Source organism: Chionomys nivalis, chromosome 15 (genome assembly GCF_950005125.1).
Source record: "Chionomys nivalis chromosome 15, mChiNiv1.1, whole genome shotgun sequence".
Taxonomy (NCBI): Eukaryota; Metazoa; Chordata; class Mammalia; order Rodentia; family Cricetidae; genus Chionomys; species Chionomys nivalis.
Genome location: NC_080100.1, coordinates 60,305,339 through 60,313,489, shown reverse-complemented (window position 1 = coordinate 60,313,489; position 8,151 = coordinate 60,305,339). Strand labels below are relative to the sequence as shown.

Sequence of the window (8,151 nt, the reverse complement as noted above, 5' to 3'; positions counted from 1 at the left end):
TGACAAATAATTCAGTTTATGATTTGGGCTCTCTTCTTGGCACAGATATTGTCACTTTCTTGTTCACCTTCCCATGACTTTTCCTTGGAACAGGGAGATGAAAGGTGAGAGATCTATCATCATCTCCTCCCCCTTATCCACTCTTCTTCCACCCCGCCTACTCCTCCTCTTTTCACGCAGAAATCAATTTCTTATTTATTAAGTTGTTTCTCTGACAATTTCATACTTGTATATAGTACACTCTGTCTCTGACCCTCTTTCATTCTCCCTTATCCCTATCATTCTTCCTCTAGAAGTCTCTTTCAAGATTCTTGGGTTTGTGCTTTGCTTTGTGGCCCATTGTTTTTAACCAAAGCTGGAGGTCTCAGTGTTGGGTACATAGCTGAACACAATGATTGTCTCTATCCTACAGCTATCAATAGCTCATGGTACAGCAGGAAGGAGTAAGACCCCTCGAGTTCCTCCCTGGTGGACAATTGGCAGGCCCAGTTTTATGTGAGTATCATGCAGGCAACTTTGGAGTTGGAAACATAGGTTCCAAGGTCTGTGTCCTTGCTCTAAGATACCTGTATTAGCTATTTCTCAACTGCTGTGATTAGATACTATGACCAAGGCAATTTAGAAAAGAAAGCATTTATTGGGGCTTACCATTTAAAAGGTTGTAGTCCATGACCATCATGGCTAGGAGTATGACACTTGGAGGCGTGGCGCTGGAGTGGTTCCTGAGTGCTTACATCCTAAGCCACAGGTAGGAGGCAGAGAGAGCTAACTAGGCTTTGTGAAACCTCACAACCAGTCATCCAGGAAAAGCACATTTTCTCATGCTTCCACAAACAGTTCCATGAACTGGGGGCTGGATTTTCAAATGCGCGAACTTATGGGGACATTCAATGAAACTATCATAATTCCACTATGTTCCCTTCTCCCTGTCTTCCTGACCTTGCAGGCTTTCTGTTCCTTCTTATGCAATTTTCCGTAAGCTCCGGAGTTAGTGGCATAAATGTCCTGTCTAGGGCTGAGCATTCAAATGTCACTCACTCTCAACTCCTTAAGCAGCCATGACCCTCTGCTTTACTAGTTTGCTACAAAGAGAAGCTTCTTCGATTAAAGATGGGAGTAGAATTGTCTATAGAGCATTAACATAAATATTTAAAATGCAGTTTTTTGCCATGCCAGTTCAGCCTAACTATAGTACATTACTGCCTAGAACATATTACCTTTACATCTATTGAGTTTTGGATATATTTGAAATCTCAGTCATGTATTTCTTCCTGTGGAGAGAGCCGCAAATCCAATCTAAGTCTAGGAAAATTATTACCCTATCATGTGTGCCCCTATTTCACGAGGAGCTGTCTTCTTTTTATAAGACCACTAACCCTGTTTTGAGGACCACACCACAATTATCTAGTTAACTAACAAAGGCCCCAGCCTCAAATGCCATAATATTAAGGGGCTAGGACTTCAACACATGAAAACTGAGAAAATAAAGAAACTCAGTTTGTGCACTGATCAAAAATCATTTCTAGTCAACCCAGTAAATGATATGGGAAAATGGGGAAGCGGGTATCAAAGTCTGATTCAAGAACTCTTAGAGTTCCATAGAATCCTACATAATCTACAAATGGTCTCTACATTATGTAAGACAGCCATCTGTGGTTGTCTTGGGATTTCTATTGCTGTGACAAAATACCATGATCATAAGCAACATGGAGAAAAAAGAGTTTATTTTTAGATTAGCAATCTCACGTCACAGTCCATAACAAAAGAAGTCACAGTAGGCACTCAAGAACCGAAGTGGACATGGAGGAGTGCTGCTTACTGGCTTACTCAGCTTGCTTTCTTATAGCATGTAGGACAAACTGCCTAGGAGGGGCACTGCCTGCAGTGGGCTGGGCCTCCCACATCAATCATCAGTCCAGAAAATGCACCAGAGGCTTGCACACAGGTCAACCTATTGGGGACATATTCTCAGTTGAGTTTCTCTCTTCCCAAATGACTCTAGCTTGTGTTAAGTTGACATAAAAATAACCAGTACAGTGACAATTTCCATGAGCAACTGTTTTCCTTGAGAACAGTAGATGTGAAGAATTACTTTGAAAGGTACTTTTCTGAATTAGGAAGAGTTGGCAATGAATTCTTTGGCTTCATACAGATGTACTGAGAGGCCACTCTCTGAGCTTCACCATGCCGCCCAAGGATGACAAGAAGAAGAAAGATGCCGGAAAGTCAGTCAAAAAAGACAAAGACCCAGTAAATAAGTCTGGTGACAAGGCCAAAAAGAAGAAGTGGTCCAAAGGCAAAGTTCGGGACAAGCTCAACAATCTAGTCCTGTTTGACAATGCTACATACGACAAACTTTGTAAGGAAGTTCCTAACTATAAACTATAAACTCCAGCCGTGGTCTCTGAGAGACTGAAGATTCGTGGTTCATTGGCCAGGGCAGCTCTTCAGGAGCTCCTTAGTAAAGGGCTTATCAAGCTGGTTTCAAAGCACAGAGCCCAAGTAATTTACACCAGAAACACAAAGGGTGGAGATGCCCCAGCTGCTGGTGAAGATGCATGAACAGGTTCAATCAGCTGTACATTTGGAAAAATAAAACTTTATTAAACAAATGGACTGAGAATTCAACTATTTTCTAAACATGTTCTTAAACAGTTATTTCCATGACATCCTAGATTTTTTAACTACAAACGACATGAGGCTTAATGAGTCTTGTATTCCATGAAAAAAAGGGTTAGAGTCACATTATAACACAGGGTGTGATTTCCACTGGAATGGTTTTTGTTCGTCAATCATTTCCACAGCTACTAATCCTCCCAAAATAAGGATTGTTCATAGCATTTTTAGATTTAATTTTGGCAGGTTAACAAACTCTACACAACCTCAAAGGAAAAGCAGTTAAAGCAGAAGGTTTTTTCTTTTCCTCTTTCCCTTTTGTCTTTTCTTTTTTCTCATTTCTATCCCAACTATCTAGAGTTTGTCTCAGAGAAGTCAGACTGGATGAATACATGGGGATGTTTAACATGCTGGACTGTGGTTTTTGATCATCTATGTGAAATTATTCCCATAAGTAAATAGATAGCAATGATATTGACTATCAGATATGTGTGGCCATCCCATAATGTCTTCTGACACATGCTTCCTTTGTAAGATAACCTTACTCTCCTGCACTTGTCCCCTTGGGCTGAGGAAACATAGCCTTTGCCTAGTATGTGCAAGGGTTAGGATTTACTCTCTGCACTAAATTAAAATAAACAAAAATAGTGCACTGGCCTCCATTCCTGTATCACAATATCCCTAACTCAATCACAAGGCTTAGACTTACTAATGTTAGGTTTCCCTGACTGATTCTACAAAGTTATTAAAGAGCAAAGGTGTGTGCATGTGCTATGGACAGCAAGGAAAAAACTGACAAGTATTTTCACTTCTCTAAATTATATGACTCATATTTGATTCTATAAAGGTTTATAATAATAACTGCAGTACAGTGCTCCAACGTTTTATGCCTTGATCTCGCATGAGCCTGCCTTCTGTTTCAGGAGAATGGAACTAATCTGTTACCATTAAATTCTTTGGCTGGTCACTTCTCAACTGACAGTTCTCTGGCTCACCAGGGACTGAGAAAGAACACTGTGAAAATAGTGTGTAAGCAAAGCAATTAAGCGTGAATCGCTGTCATAACAAACCAGACTTCTTAAAGAACAGGACAGGAAAGATGTTTGACAAAAGTTGACTTCTTTAAAAATTTAGTTTCTCAGAGCTCAAAAAACCAGTTGTAATTTATCTTAAAACACGTTCAGGCAGTGCTCTCATCGACCTAAGACTTGCAAGCTTCACGCTTTTGTACCACAAACTAATTATTTCATCCCTGAAACGCTCTTCTGGTCTCTTCCACTAGACAAGTATCTGGGACTGCATTCCACGTAGCCTCTCCCATGGCATCTTAGTAAAACATGTGATTATAATTAACTCTTCTATCATATGTTTCTTTTTCCTAGCTCTAAGTCTTGTGTTGTATTCATATTTATGCATCTAACATATAGTATAGTGACTAACTAGGATATATTAGATGTCCAAAGGATGTATGTGAATGTAAATGATTCATAACGAGTACAGACATCTCTTAAAAATTTCAACTCCATCTCCCTAGAGTGCACTGCAAATATTAGCCATCTTAAAATTTGATATCCATTATTATTATTAAAAGAGCCATGCTCCAAGCAAGGATGAAAGAAAGAAAAATTTCCCCTTTGCTCTTAGCCAGAGAGGTTACACCCTTGTCCTTCTAGAGTGAGCAAAAATCAAACACATTATCATTAATGCCTATTTAATTCTCTTGGTATTAAGGTTATTTGACTATTGTTATCTGCTTGTGCTTCTAATAAAGAAGAGAAAATATACAAAGGCATCTGTCTTAATAAAACCATGATCCAAACAATTCTAAGCTTTACATTTCTTCCATGATGATTATATATTCAAGGGGTCACCATTGAAACAGACTTTATGTCCCTGAACAACTCTAGAAACTGTGATGAAACCAAAGAATTCTGAACCTTTTTCAATGTATAACATATCACTAAAATGCTTAATTTTTATAAATATACTCTTCACATTGCAATTAATAATGACTTTCTTTGAAAATAATTTAAGGCTCTCTTTTTATGTGTAATGGAACCTTATATCTGTAACTTATTAAAGAGCAAATGTGTGAATGTGTGTGTGTGCGCGCGCGCGTAAGCGCACATGCATGCGTGAGCTATGGATAGCAAGGGAAAAAAAACCGACAAGTATTTTCACTTATCTGAATTATATGACCCATATTTGATGAGTAAGACAGTCATGACAAAGCAACAAAAGATTGAGCCAAAAACTTTGGAATCAAAAAAAAAATTTAACCAGACATATATTAGTGGACTTTTCTGACAACTTAAAGCAATATTATTTCTTTTACTGTTTGCTCATCTAGAAAATGGAACTATTATAATATCCTCCATAAAAAAATCAAGATTTGCAGGTCCAAGACAACAATCCAAAACTAACCTAGAAAGGGGAAAGCTGGATAGACAATACTTCTAGGAATCACTGAGGCAAAATGACCACATGAGTGGGTATTAAGAATCTATCCCCACCTAAGACAAAACTGTGTGGTCACTGGCTGATAGGAAGTAAGTAGCTCCTTGTGACTTTTTCTTCACTGATGAAACAGAGAGATTTGCAATGCATACAAAGCAGCTGAAACTTCTAATCAAGAACAAAGTCCTCAGAACTGGGTGTGATACTGCCTGCCTCATATCCAAAAGGCTAAAACAAGAAGACTGCAGAAGTTTCAAGTCAGCCTGGGTTACAAAGTGAATTCCAGTCTAGTTAAAGGTACATAAGAGAACTTTCTTCAAAAATTAAAACAAACACCAAACAAACAGACAAATCTCAAATCTTAAGAACATTTTCTGTTCTTGCAAATGATCTGGATTCAAGTCCCAGCACCAAAATTGCATAGCTCATAATCACCTGTAACTTCAGTTCCAGGGATGACATCTTCTTCTGTCCTCTGTGGGTACATGACACTTGCATGGTGCATATAAAAACTTATAGGCACTCAAATACATATAAAATGCATATTTAAAAAATTAGCCCACAATGACATGAATTGTTAAAGAGGCATTGCATCATTCTCACACTCAGAATTTTACTTCTACTCTACCCCACTCTCTCTTCTAGTGAAGAATACTGAACACATTGCCCAACATCTCTCACCTATAATAGGATCTTCACGGATGTGTGGATGACCTGATGACACTACGTGCATGGGAGTCTTACAAGTGGAGCAAGGGCTGAAAAGATAGAGCCCATGTGAAAACAGCTCTCAAGCGATTTCCAGTGTCAAATTATTTTCATTTCTATGTCTTCTTGAATGGTCAGCATCAGAAATAGGTCTGTTTACAAACTGATGGAAGAAAATCAAAAGGGGAAGGCAAATCATCTCTTTCCTGGTGAGCAGACTCCACAGTCACCCAAAGAATCCACTCACTATATGCATGGAAAAGTATTCCTCAGAATTCCCTACACCCTGAAGGTTAGACTTGGGAATGAGAATTTCAGAGTTGTTTTCTAGCAAGAGCCGGGCCTTATGCTTGTTCCCTAACACATGTACAGCCACACACACACACACACACACACACACCACACATACACACACACACACATACATACACACACCACACACCTTGGGATGGAGATAAGATTGATAACCCCTTTGTGGAGAACACTGTAATTGTCCACAGGAATCTTTGATAAGAGTGAGCTTCCAGGGCATAGGCAAGCAAACATGAAGACTAACATAACTTTTCAGATGTGGTCTCTTGCAGAGCCTGGAGCACATGAAATGGCTACACTGACTAGTCAGTTGGCTTCCTGCCTCTGAGAATGGGGAGTACATGCATGGCTTCTAGGGATTGCACTCAGTTCCTCATGCTTGCTCAGCCAGCACCTGACCAACGAACCATTTCCCCAGCCCTGCTCATTATTCCTTAAATCAATAGTCTGGTTAGTGTTCTGGAACCCAGCTGGAGTGGCCAGTGACTTGGGAGGCTGTGAGCCCTTGAACAGGAGAAGCTGCATCTACATTCTTTTCAAGCATCTTGGAAATTATTTTGGAAGCAATAAAAAATAATAAATAAATAAATAAAAACCCTCAAGATCACAAACTTCAAGTTTAATTCTATTTTAAATATTTGCCTATATTTCCTCTTCATTTAAAATTTTCTCTTTCTAGGAGAAGTTCAATTTCATAATTTGATGAATACATATATACGTGTGTGTGTGTGTGTGTGTGTGTGTGTGTGTGTGTGTGTGTTTAACATACTGGTTTTTGAGACAGGGTTTCTCTGTGTAATAGCCCTGGCTGTCCTGGAACGCGCTTTGTAGACCAGCCTGGCCTCAAACTCACAGAGATTCACCTGCCTCTACCTCCCGAGTACTGGAATTAAAGGTGAGCACCACCACAGTGAGTCTGTATATTTTTTAAGAAGAGCAATTATAAGAATTTAAGACTTCAACATATTTAAAGCAACACACATTTTTACTCACTTTGGCAAACTATACTCACAATGCAGGGAATAAGCCTGGGATTAGCACTGAACTTGGAGTAAAATTTGACATTGAGACAATCTTTTGCCTTTTTGCTTCTCATAGAGTCACTCCCCACAAATCAGGTAGAGATTTTCCTAATATCTGGGGTTTCTCTTCAGTAATCTTGCCATGTCAGCCTAGGATAACATAGGGATGAAGACATCAATCTGTATTGTTTTACAAGTTTGAAATCAATGAACATTGCTCACAGGGAGAGGGAAAGACCATTCTGAAAAACAGTTCATACTGCCCAGTGGAAGTGTGCCTTCCATTTGGAACAGGGCCTGTGGATAACAGCCCTGGCTTCACAGTGACCTGTGAATAGCAGTCCTAACTTTGTGATTTCTTGGCATCTCTGGGCTTCTGATGTCTAATCAGTTTAGTGGGGAATTTGGTTTCTTTCCCCTGCATTAGTCCTGTGATTTTTACCATGTCAGTAAGTGCAATCATTGTGCACTATTTGTTTTTGTTACATTTGATTTTATTTGATATTTGTTTTAAATAATCTTTTAAAAAATTTAACCTAAATATGTTTTAAAAGTCAATTTTATAACATTTCCACTAAAGTGTCCCCTAAAAAGATGGTATTCTGAATTTTTTAATTTACAAAAACCATACAATATTATTAAACTCTAGCTCTATGTGGTTTTTTGCTGAGAACGCTAAGCCTGAGGCTCTCCTTCAATTTCTTAAAAAAGGAAGATAAAAGTGTTAGAAAACTCTTTGTTAGCACCAGACTGAGACTTTCTTCTTGACATAATTATAAGTTTTAAAAGCTGAAAAGAAGATAGTTTATAAACTGTGACATTTACTGCTTGTATGCTTTCTAGAATGATCTACGCTCCCTGGTGCACATTCCTCACCCTGCCCACGGTCCCTCTCGATGTAAGTCTGCTTCCCCACAGAAATTCTGTTTGCAGACACACAAAGAGAAAAGCTCTATTTATTGTCTGGTATTTCAAAACATAGAAACACAAACATCTTGCAGCAAGAGCCACCTCCTTGGCCTCCTCCACAAGACTT

General features: G+C 38.9%; 1 pseudogene; it reads left to right on the top strand.

Moving 5' to 3' along the window:
• Window positions 1-2,184: 2,184 nt before the first annotated feature.
• LOC130887640 (40S ribosomal protein S25-like) lies at window positions 2,185-2,602 on the top strand (annotated as a pseudogene).
• Window positions 2,603-8,151: the final 5,549 nt, after the last annotated feature.